We start from the raw sequence: 12735 nt of genomic DNA, 5'->3' as shown, positions 1-12735 counted from the left end.
GATGTGCCTATTCTTCTGTGACATCTGTTCTCAATGATGTGCCTATTCTTCTGTGACATCTGTTCTCAATGATGTGCCTATTCTTCTGTGACATCTGTTCTCAATGATGTGCCTATTCTTCTGTGACATCTGTTCTCAATGATGTGCCTATTCTTCTGTGACATCTGTTCTCAACGATGTGCCTATTCTTCTGTGACATCTGTTCTCAATGATGTGCCTATTTTTCTGTGACTATTCTTCTCAATGACATCTTCTGTGACATCTGTTCTCAATGATGTGCCTATTCTTCTGTGACATCTGTTCTCAATGATGTGCCTATTCTTCTGTGACATCTGTTCTCCATTTATTTACATTACCTAAACTGCTGGCTTCTCTTTTCAGTTTGGTTCAATTTTCTCACCATCTGTGACAATCCATGAATATTACTTATGTCACTGCAATGATTCTTCCAAGAATTATTATGGCTGATAACTGGAATTCAACAAAGCTAATTGAACTTCTAAAAAGAGAGTTTAGAAAATTAATGCAAATCCCATAAAGTTATACACCAGTCAGTAGTTTTACTCCAAATGGATTAAGTTACAGAAACCACAACACAAATATTCAACCATAATTTGCCCACACAACATCTACGTCTTAGAATCCAGGTATATCTATCATTAGTCAAGGCTTAACAAAAATTAGTTTAGATTTCTACACAGCACATGCTCTTGCTCTGCTAATCTGACACCTGGAATACATGTAACATCCTAGTTAGCCTCTGACATGAGAACCACTATTAATGACTACTGTAAACTATTGGCCATTCCAGCTAACATGCTACCCATATCCATAAAAAGTAAAAAATATTTTCTACATGCTATATATATTTCTAAGTGTAAAATAAATAAAGCTTATTTGTAATCTCTTCTAATATCATATCCTAGTTGTTCTATTTCCTCTAAAATAGGTACTCTACAGTATACACACCTTGATTTTACAGTCAGGTTCAGAGTATTGACTACAGCATGAATCTAAGTTTATAATGACTAGGAATTAGAGATCCTTAATATCGGTAAGTTAATACTATTATGTCACAAGGAAAGAGTTTGAAAGAGTTTGAAACGTGATTTGCCTCCAAACGAAAGGCTCCCTGTTTGAGTACAAGTGTACTAAGGCTTGAAATGCATAGAGGAAATTATATCATTACTGTATACTCCTCAGTATCCCATTTCTGTTGTTTTATATATACATATTTTTCAGTGGAACTTTTGCTCGTGTTTAGAAGTCTGTCGGAAGTATGCTTGATTTCACTGCAGTGATGTATAAACCGAATGTGACTTGAATGTTGGGAATGAATGTTCTGCACAGTTCAATCTTGACATGAGTTTGGAATTCCTTCTGTTGAGAACTCTGGACAAAAGACAAATGTCACCTGCAACTATAAACTGTTCAAGACTTCATCACTTGGAAAACCAAGGCTCATTTTACCATATCACCTTTGCAGCATTGCGTCTATTTACAGATTTGGGGAAAAGGCTTCATACTCATCACAGACGTCATTGTCCATCAAAATACTGATGTATTATGTCATCAAAAAGGTCCTCTGTATTATCACACACGCATCATGAGCACTGGAGGTTTATCATTCTGAAGGCGAAGCTTGGAATTGACTTTGCATCTGAAACTTGATTCCAGATGGCAGTTACTTGATCACACTGACCACGGAGCTTGATATCAATCCTATGCAGGGCAGTCCCAAAGATTGATTGTTGTTGCAAAACACTTTGGAAATCAGGAGAATTTTCAAGATCTCTGGCCAATCTTCCACAGACGATACCTGCCAAATGACAAGAAGGAGAGAAACTTAGAAGGAAAGAAATACACATGAATGGTTATAAGTAAAATCAATTTGCTTTTTGTTCCATCTGTCATGATATTTCAAAGTTTAATATATCATGACTTGGCAAAGGATCAGGAAATCGACACTGATAGGCAATTTTCATCCTTCAGGCAAATTTTAAAATTACCTAAAAGATATACTGTACAGTAATCAATCTCACCAGTAAACTAACAATAAAATACAGTACCATATTAAAGTATGTTAATCTTACAGGATTCAGACACTAACACCAAATGCAAAAGACAGTACCATATTGTAACTTATTACCATAAGAAATGAGATCAGGTCATCTGACATTTTTTAATTAATGCATCTCAAATATAAAAATGTTGGTGCATCCTCAATTGTCAAATCCCTTTGTGATTTTTTCTTCTTTTTTTTTTTTTGCCAGACAGAATTCTGAAGTCATAACGTTTATATCTTTCATAATAATTTTCCTGATATTAAAAGCAGAACATTTGCTAATCAGGTACTGACACTAAATTTGATATCATTTTTTAAAACTTAAATGACGGAAGGTCATCCCTCTAATAAAATGAGTTTGGTCACCACATGGAAATCTGGTGGCAAGCCGTCTTCTTCTTTGGCTCAGTATTTCATGATAAACATTGTGCATCAATCTCTTTCAAGCTTGACAACAGTCTTTTGATCCGACTCTTGGGAATTACTCATAAAATTTATATTATTTTACATCACAAGGTTTAAAGGTTACCAATTAACTGCAGGGGCAAGGGACAGATCACTGTGTATAGCAAAATGTTCCAGAAACCAAACACGCAGACTTAGACTCAGAGAAACAATGCAGTTGGCTGTTGATGACTCATCAGGCAGACTAATGCAAAGCTCCATCCCCAGCCCACAGCGACAGTGATTTTATATGCCACTAAGTGAGTTTGAATCTGGGACCAACTCTGGAAAATATCTGGCGATGCCACGAGTTGCCAGGACCCTACAGTTACAGTTCACTGTAACTGTAGATGAGACCCACAAACTCAATTTTTCATAAACGCAACATTGTAAGAACATTCTGAGAACTATAAGGTGTCTTCCATCCAAATTGTCACATCCACATGTTATAATACTCAGAAGATAAGAGCCTTTTTCTTTGACGACTTAATATTTTCAGTCTTTCTGATTTTAAGTGGGAGCTAATTGTACAATCTTGAGGCTAAAAATTAAATGGTATGACAATGACAATACACAGTGATGAGAATTGGCACTGGCATTTCCAGTGAATGGATGCTAATCATGAATCTGAATGATGAAAAATTCCACTTTACACACAGTTCAGCTGTAACATAAAGAGACTTACCAATGCTTGATCTGCACTGGTCCCTGATGTGGCAAGAACACAGCAACTCAGATCTACACGACTCGACTAAACGTAAAGGGTCACCGAGGCAAAAATCCACAGTGGTACCTCAAGCTCTTAGTTTCGCTGGTGTTGCTCAGAATGCTACCTCTGTGTCACTTCTTGTACAGACAACCGACCCTGTCAGAACGTGACTATTACAATACGATGGGCCTAATGGCTTTGTTACAAAATGATAGTACAGTAGTATATTTCTATGCAATGGGAGATAAAACAGGACAAGACTGATAACTGGTACATATGACAGACCATTCAAAAGTTAGTTTATTAAATGTTTGATAAGAACAATTGACGTGACAGATGATTTAGAAAATTTATAAGGAAGTTATCCTTGTTCCTAGATCATATCAATGCAGTTATGAAGAGGGCAGTCAAATACTGTAACTAAATTGAGGAAATTAGTTGTTTTCTCAAATACGCAACATCAAAGCATAACTTTACATTTTATCTTATGAGTTAATCATCTGAAAAGGTTTGAGGGTGACAGAATGAAATAAATCATACAACAATAATTGCTGAATAAAGCGAAAGTATAAATACTCAGATATAAATACTGAATAATTAAGCGTTTTACTGTCATGAAAAAATACTTTCACCACATCTCAAGGGGCTAGCCAAAGAATAATTAACTGATATATGAGAACATTTGTCTGGAATCTTACGCTATCTTGCGTCTACAAATTTTCTGCAGAGAGCCATCAATAAAGTGAACATCCCTTATCTATCATTTTAATACTAGCGATCATATTGTTCATTGTAAGCTTTTTAAACATAAATACATTTGTTTTATGAAGAAGTTTCAGAGAAAATTATTTTAAAGGTAAGAAACGGACAAATATCACTGATAAAAATAACAAAAATACGGTGGGTTAAAAATCAAATTGAATGTAACTTTTAATACAATGTTAACAATAATATCCTCTAAAACTATCTGAAATTGAAAAACAAGTCTAAAATGCATTACTGTATGTAATGTACATTATATACAGTATGATTGTATCAACTTTTGTTATACAAATGAAAATATAATCTATATCTATATCTCTATATATATATATATATATCTATATATATATATCTATAAAATAAAAAGCATCACAGTTGAGCTACTAGCTGCTTTGTTTATAGAAGAATATCTTAAATCTATGCAATGGCAAACAATATTTGATCAATGATAATCTAAAGTATAAGTATCAGCAAATACTAGGCCACTTCTCACCCCTTCACATTACAGTAGCTGCCTATGGAGTACCCCATAAGATACATAGAGGCCTAAGTCATTCTTCCTAAAAGAAACTGTCAGATTTAGAATTAAAAATGCAAAAATTAGCAAAGGGCAGAATGTGATAGCCATGGTTTTGTACTTACAAGGCAAAACAGCTGATTAAATAGCCTTCTATTTTGGCGAAGAACTGGATCTCTCCCTACGCTCACAGGGTGTTGGCTGGAAGAGAGAATGAAATTGTAAAATGTCCTGAGCAACAATTAAACATATTTGTCATCATGATTCAATGAACACTGATGTGAGTAAACATCCATAAATAAGCAAATGCTCAATGAACTTCTTTATGGGATGTTGCCTACATTAAGAGTCGGCTACTTTCTTGAGGTCTCTTGTTATTCTTCAGAAATCCATTGTTACAATTATATCTCTTTACTAACATCAACTTATGGACTTGTTACAATTATTTTCAGCTTTATTTACATCAAATTAACGGTGATTCTAGCTACTAAGTTAAGAGACATTGCAAAGCAATAGCTGCAATTACTATCATGCTACCATCTGCACCACTTCCTAAAATCAATGACTCCTACTGTCGGCAAGGATAGATTTTGATTCTCAAAAATAACGAGAAGCAAAATCTCCGTGAAAGATGTTTCCTACTGATGGTTCATATTAGCAAGTCCTGTTTTTCATTCACAAACCTTGCAAAACAACAACTATCCTTTATAAATTTCCTGTACTATGAGGAAGTTTCATTGGTTGTAAATATGATCTTCCACTCAATTTAGATTAAACAGACTTAGCACTCAGTCCTCTGAAGCTAAAATTGAGGCACTGTTGTAACAAGTAACTTTCTCTTTTCTTTGTGTCGTAAGAAAGCATTGGGCTTCAAAAAATATAGCACTGCATTAAATACAATAAAAAAATAAAATATAATTCTATTTCATACTAAAAGGAAGTCTAATTTGCTCAAGCTCATAGTTTTATAATCTGTGACAGCAACTGTTATGATAACTAACAATAATAAAAAATATCTATACTCATGTATCACCAGAAACACACAAAACAAACAAATAGAATTGAACTGAATATAGAATTTAGGCCAAAGGCCAAGCACTGGGGCCTATGAGGTCAAGAGCAAACAAACAAAAAAAGCAAAAGGATGCTTACACAGGAGAGATGTCTCACCAGACAGGGACGCGAGCTGGTGGACGCGGGACTCTGGCTCTGCCTTCCAGACCCTTTGGTCTTCTTGTGACCCAGAACTTTTCAGATGCTCCTCTAGGTGCCCAATCCCGCCAATGTCTATTCTGCATCGGTTACACCTGAAGTCTTTGGACTCGGTGACTGTTATCAAGCGTCTATTGAGAGCTACGCTAATGTTTGTAGGGAGAAGCTGCTGCAGTGATGGCGGATTCTCCTGGGAGTTGAGCAGGTTGGTCAAGGCTTGTCTGGTTCCCGCCACAGAGTGGCGCCTGCTCTTCAGGTGGTCCACTGCTGCGGCTTCTCCAGCGTATACCTTATCACATACTGTGCATTTGTACTCACTGCTGTTGCTCTCGTACTTCAAAACCCTGTCGTTCCAAGCTTGGCGAAGAGATGCGTTCTGGAAGAGGGTCAGTAGGTTAACCGCACCTCTTGACAGAGGGGACTGTTCTTTTAAACAATAACTCTGTCTTTAAAAAATACACCTTTACTATTTGCCTAAATATAAATCTAATTTATGCACTATCATCAGTTAATCTTACTTTTTCAAGCAAAAGGTGTGACTTTTCAGTCTAGTCTCCCCTGATATTTTTTTAGCACCCCCCCCCCCTCGCCCCGCCTTTTCTTTTGGTCTTACAAATCATAACCGGGTTAAGGGGGTTATTTGCAGTTATAGAAAGGAAGTTATATATACACTTTCTTGGCCATTTTTTCTTATAGCGCGTCGATATATCTGTATCTTGCTTCCCCTGGCACTTAGATGTGTGGCGTTTCTTGAATAAAGGCACCCAGTTGCCGTTCCGTCGGTCTCTGCATCAAAAGGTCTCACTCCAAAGCAAGTGAAGATACCCGAATAATTCGTAAAGTATTAAAAATGAACAGCCTTCAAATTATCACACCAAAATAACTATAAAAACAAACAAGGTAATGAGCAAATATTACCAAATCAATAAATTTCGGACTTCAGGGTAACCAGAAATAATAAAACCAAACATTACTTAATAATTCACTTTCCGAGGTATAGACTTTATACAGAAATTGTTCTCAGTAGTAACAATAAAACAGAGATAACATACATAACCACTCACACTTTACTAAAATAACTTTTCACTCCAAAGTAACAATAGCCAAAACAAATCACACTTATCTAGCAGTAATAATAGCAAATAAACAAACAAATAAAGTAACACAGAACTTACTGTTGTAATTTATTTGTACATTGTAATATAATTTTCTAACTTTAACAAAGTCACTGCTAAGAGTTACGAATAACTATACTCCGTTCTCTTCAGTGAGCCCAGCAGAATTCTTACGCATTTTATATGCTTTATTTTTACTTAGAATTTAAAATTTGATTACTTTCACCAACACTGTTAGATTAATTTAATAAATATAGAGATTTAACTGTTCTTTCAAAACAGCAAAGAAATTAATTTAGTGAGTGATAAAGAAACATTTACATGGCAAAGTTTTTTTGCGGGTCTAGGCCGACAGCATGTTTTTGGAGATACTCAGATGCAATAAATTCAGACAGCATGGTAAACGGATACATATAAGAGTTAACTTCGACTTCAAATATAAAAACTTGATAACATGAAAGAGATGTGGTTCGTATGTCTCCTTTTCCTTGTTTTACCTACCCTAACCCCCATATCCTTTCCAAGTCCTTATCGGTCTAGATTCAACCTAAGAATTGAGGTGGCCATCTGTTCCCTTTGTCGCAGGAACACATGTTAGTGAGTGGCATAAATTTTATCAACGTACAAATATATTTCCAGGAACATAACAGTTTTAGTTTGAACTTACCTGAAATTTACTTTTACCTGAATTTATTTACTTAGATTTAGCAATTTATTAATCTTTTGGACTTCCTGCACATCTAAAAACACGTTGTGTGCACGGAAGAATTGTGTGCTTGACAGTCTGCTCTTTACTATTTACCTGAGAACATTCAGTGGAGGGAATCACCCTTGTAATTTACAGTGTGCAGTCTTCCCACTGAGTAATACAAAATTTCCCACACTTACCATACTCGCCATCGCTGGTATGACTAAACGGCAGGCGTCTGCCTCACTTCAACACCGAGTCTACTGGACGATCAGTCTGTAAGGAAGAAGAAGAAGAAACGGAACTTGACTTCAAACGTAAACAAACACTGAACACTGTTTCTAAAGCAAGTCGTGAATAAATATATGCAAACAGGTTGTGCTGGAAGAATAAATAAAATCCCTCTGTGTTTTGGAAATATATTAAAAACGCTAAAACTCATTACAGTTTAAGACCAATGTTCTCCTCTTCAGGCGATTACAATAAAGTACAATAACAGAAGGGAAGCTATAGAAGTTAAGAGAGAGAGAGAGAAAAAAAAAAATAGCCATTTTCGGTCATTACCAAACTGCCACTCTAAAAACAATAATTTTATTTTTCTTTTATTTAAAATATCCAGTGTACAAAATACATTATTCTTTCACTACAATATTGTGTTAAGGAACTTCCATGTACCAATATTCTACAAATTGTGTTCATGCACAGCACTTAATAATCAACTAAATTAGCTCTCTTATTTATAATTGTACAAATTGCAATAATTATATTACACTCACAGAAAATAATTAATATCCATCTTAAATAATATTCGGACTAACCGACCTAAAATGATAAAGGGGACGGCATCGTACATAACTGAGCCAGCATTTTACTAAAAAAACATATTCCATATATTTCCTTGAGAAAATCTTACAAAACCCATCTATCATAATTAAGTTTACTCTTAAGATACATAATCAAATCAGACAACGACATCTTTTCCATTTCACCCACTCACATTGCATACAAGTAACCTGTCAATAAAACTAGTGCATGTTTTCTTCTGGTTTCGATTTACAGTGGAAATTAAACATTAAAATCTTCATAAAGTTATCCGGAATCATACAACAAATCTCAACACCTTTTGAAAATACAACGAAATTGGCCTATTGTGATAAGGAAAAAAAAAAAAATATGCAATATCAATTCTGTTTCACTGCAGTTATCGCATAAATCTGAACCTTTAATGTTTAAAATCTTCAGTCCGTGGTTTGTTGTTTAAGATTAAGCCAGCCTTGTGCTGGCACGGGCTCTTGCTCCTGGAGCAGCCCGTAACGTCGTGGCCCGTAACGTCGTGGTTTGTTGCCGAGACCCCATGCATAGATTTGTATACAAATTCCCTCTCCAGATTACTTATAAAAGGAACACTGACGATTTTCCAAATCAATAACCAAACTAGTAGCGGGTAGTCACTCTCAATGCTTGGTTTTGAAGATAGTTTGAGATAATAATAGGCTCCCTTACATGTAACATACGGAAAGTTTAAACAACAATTATTAAATATTCAACGACCTGACAATCTTGTTAAGGTTGGCTGCTTGAATTACATAATAGGACAGCAAACTATCATACTGATAGTTACCATCATTTAGGTTAAAATTAGGTACTGCCCTAATAAGAGCAGCTGCAACTATTTTCCTCTGTGAACTGTTTGTTTTAAATACCAGTTTACTCTTTTGTCAATCAACACTGTGGTTAATTGATGATATGTGCATGTTTAAAGCATTATTCGGACCTCCCCTTCTTATTGTGTTCCCTCAATCGCTGATCAACAGATCTTAATGATTCCCTTGTAAGGGGCATAAGTCAGTTAGCCTTCGACCCCTAGCTGCAACCCCTTTCGTTCCTTTTACTGTACCTCCCAGGCCTTTGGCCTAAATTCTATATTCAATTCAATTCAATTTACAAGGAACATAGTACACTTCCCTATTGTTTTCGTCCCCACAATTACTATAATTGTTCAAACACCTAACCTTGACAAGATTGTCAGGTCTCTGAATATTTAACAATTGCTGTTTGTAGAGTAGCAGTTTGGTAATGACCGAAAATGGCCATTAATTTTTTTTTTCTCCTTTCTGAACTTTCCTTCTTTTAATGTATTTTACTGTAATCACGTGAAACTGTAGTGGATGGTAGCGTTTTTAATATACTTTCAAAACACAACGGGATTTTAATTCAATTCAAGTCATGAGTGTTTGTGTTTGTGTGTGTGAGTGTGAGCGTTTGTGAGTTGAACTGAATTGAATATAGACTTTAGGCCAAAGACAAAGCACTGGAACCAATGAGGTCATTCAGCGCTCAAACGGAAATTGACTGTAAAAGGTCTGAAAGGTGTAACAGGAGGAAAACCTCGCAGTTGCACTATGACTCAATTGTTAGGAGAGGCTGGAAAGTAAGGTGGAAGAAAGAGAATATGAAAGGAGGTACAATAAAAGGAACGAAATGGGTTGTAGCTAGGGGCCGAAGGCAGCTGCAAAGAACCTTAAGTAATGCCTACAGTGCACCACATGAGATGCACTGACGGCAATAATCCCTTACGAAGAAGTGTTTGTGAGAGTTTTTGCTAAGGGTTTGTGAGGGAGGAGGGAGGGAGGGAGGGAGGCAGTACAGTGTGAGGAGAAACCTTATCCTCACCATCACTCACTATTGACGTGTGGGCGTGTCATTAATGCCTCAGTATGTTCGTGTGAGTTTCTCAAAGTTTGTGATCGCGTGTTCGCGTGCATGTGTGCGCGCGTGCGAGCGCGTGCGTGTGCTGTACAAACGTATCTCCCTAATGGGCCTCCTTCTTTCCAATTTAATAATGCACAGTACCGCGAGCCGTAGGTTGTTTCAGTTCATCTGCGTGATTGTTTTTTCCCTGGTACGATCAAGCTTTGGAATTCTCTCGCTTTTCTGTTTTTCACGTGTCTTATAAACTTCCTCCTTGTAAGTGGCGGGGCTGCTGTTTTTGCTTTTCATAATTAAGTTTGTTTCTTTAAAAACATTGCTGTCTTGCCTGTTTAAAGGGATATATATATATATATATATATATATATATATATATATATATATATATATATATATATGTATATATATATATATATATATATATATATATATTATAAAGTATATATATAATATATATGTATATATATATGAGGTTGCTAACTCTACGTTATTCTCAGCCACTTGGCGACCCACTACAGCCAAGTATAATTAGGACACTCCATCCTTGCCTGGGATTCGATTCCATGTGGGGGTTCGTGTCTCAACTTTCGTTAGGATCTTTGAATATGTGTAATATAATTGCTGTATGAAACTCTCTGCCACCCTCCGTGTTCCCTTAATCTTGTTTCCTTAATCTTTTAGAGCGGGAGATCGCAGAGTTAAAATTAACTTTTTAGTTTTCTGTAAAAGAAAAGTATTGAGATGGCTTTGTCTGTCCGTCCGCAGTTTTTTTGTTCGCCCTCAGATCTTAAAAACTGCTGAGGCTAGAGGGCTGCAAGTTGGTGTTTGATCACCCACCCTCCAATCATCAGACATACCAAATTGCAGACCTCTAGCCTCAGTAATTTTGATTTTATATAAGGTTACCCATAATCGTGTGTTTGGCAACGATACGGGACATGCCACCACCGGGCTGTGGTTAAAGTTCCATGGGCCGCGGCTCATACAGCATTCTACCGAGGCCACCGAAGATAGATCTATTGTCGGTGGCCTTGATTATAGGCTGTACAGAAAACTTAACTGCGCTGAAGAAACTTCGGCGCATTTTTTGCTTGCTCTTTCATTTTTTAATTAATATTCGGAGTCTTTTATCTTTTCCCTTCTGCCTCTTTTTCTCAGACAATGGTAAAAAAAACACTGGTTTCTTTCCACTGGCCATTACAATAAAGACCATCTTTAAAAATAACTAATATCTAATTACATAAATGCCATTATATCTTCAGTGTGGTTCTCCAATTACGTTAAATCTTTTTCTTTAATTTTCACAAACTTCCGTGTTCCCTTTTCCTACCATACAGTTTCAAATTTGCTTTTTTTTTTACATTCATTCTTTGCTCATTTTAACGTCATATCTGGTATCGTATACACGCTCTCTTCCAAACAAATTTTAATATTCATTTATAACAATTTATTTTCTCTCTGTTTTCTGAATAAAACATAAAGCAATTAAACACTGAAAAAGAGTGTGTCTCATCACGAAAGTAAAAAAAAAATTGCACTTACATATTTTGCAGCGACTGATTTTCATTTGACCACCATGAAACCCACTACCGGTCATTACGGCATTACAGAATAACGATTGGGTTTTTTTTATTGCTTCAATAAGAAACTTCACTCACAGAACCTCCATTTCGTCAATACTGGTCATGGCGAGGTAAGAAAGTACCGCAGTGTAATGACAGACATCACAGAATTTACTGCACTGGGCGCATGCACTTCTGGTACACCAGAAAGAAAGCTGACCGAATGAACTCCACGGTTTTACGGATGTTTTCACCTCTTCCCCCGGAAGAAACCCACAGATGAATCCGCCAAAGACACTCTTCAACGAGGTATACGTCGCTTCGTGACGGAAGTACGACAATAACTGCTGACGGGAAAGAGACAGAGCGACGGAAAAGAGACAGACTTCGCCTCTGACGGTCTTACCCGGCACATCCTATACACTTTCCGGCAGTGTTGACATTCGGCTTCAAGCAGACAGACGACTCGGACACGCAAGAAGAAGAAACGGAAGAAGAGGTCCTCTCAAGCCGTCGACATGGCGAAGAAGAAGAAGAAGAATAAGAAGAACTTAAGCCACTGACAACTTGGCATTTCACCAGAGGCAGCCAGAGAGAGAGAGAGCGCGAACGCACTGCGGCGTCTACGCAAAGGTTCGATAGTACTCAAAGAACGCCGTGGGGGTTTTATCGTATGCCGCTAAGCCGTTATTCATCAACGCCGGCGACATAAGAGTACTGGCGGATTCTCGACCTACACCCTCGCGGCGAATAATTGTCGGTATGCGTGTGTGGAGTCATGCTATACGTCCACAGACATACATACATACATACACACGCATGTTCACATGGCGACTGCAGATAATCCCTGTGTTTTTCTTCAGATGGATACTGTGCCTGTGTAGTTATATGTCATTAAACAGTACAGATGTTTATCCAAAGGCTATGTACATACAGTGTCTCTTTTGACTTA

The 12735-nt window shown here is 36.8% G+C and overlaps 1 protein-coding gene across 2 annotated transcripts in view; it reads right to left on the bottom strand.

Moving 5' to 3' along the window:
• Positions 1–574: 574 nt before the first annotated feature.
• LOC136830285 (bolA-like protein 2) overlaps positions 575–12735 on the bottom strand; it is a 238959-nt gene continuing 226798 nt past the window's right edge. For both annotated transcript variants that reach the window (XR_010850627.1, XR_010850628.1), the window contains 5 exons: positions 7713–7788; positions 5650–6085; positions 4623–4698; positions 3195–3374; positions 575–1819 (listed from right to left, as the gene is read on the bottom strand). The gene's annotated coding sequence lies outside the window, so the exon portion shown is untranslated. The remainder of the gene's footprint in view (positions 1820–3194; positions 3375–4622; positions 4699–5649; positions 6086–7712; positions 7789–12735) is intronic.

Source organism: Macrobrachium rosenbergii, chromosome 46 (assembly GCF_040412425.1).
Source record: "Macrobrachium rosenbergii isolate ZJJX-2024 chromosome 46, ASM4041242v1, whole genome shotgun sequence".
NCBI classification, from domain to species: Eukaryota; Metazoa; Arthropoda; class Malacostraca; order Decapoda; family Palaemonidae; genus Macrobrachium; species Macrobrachium rosenbergii.
This window is presented reverse-complemented; position numbering and strand designations above follow the sequence as displayed.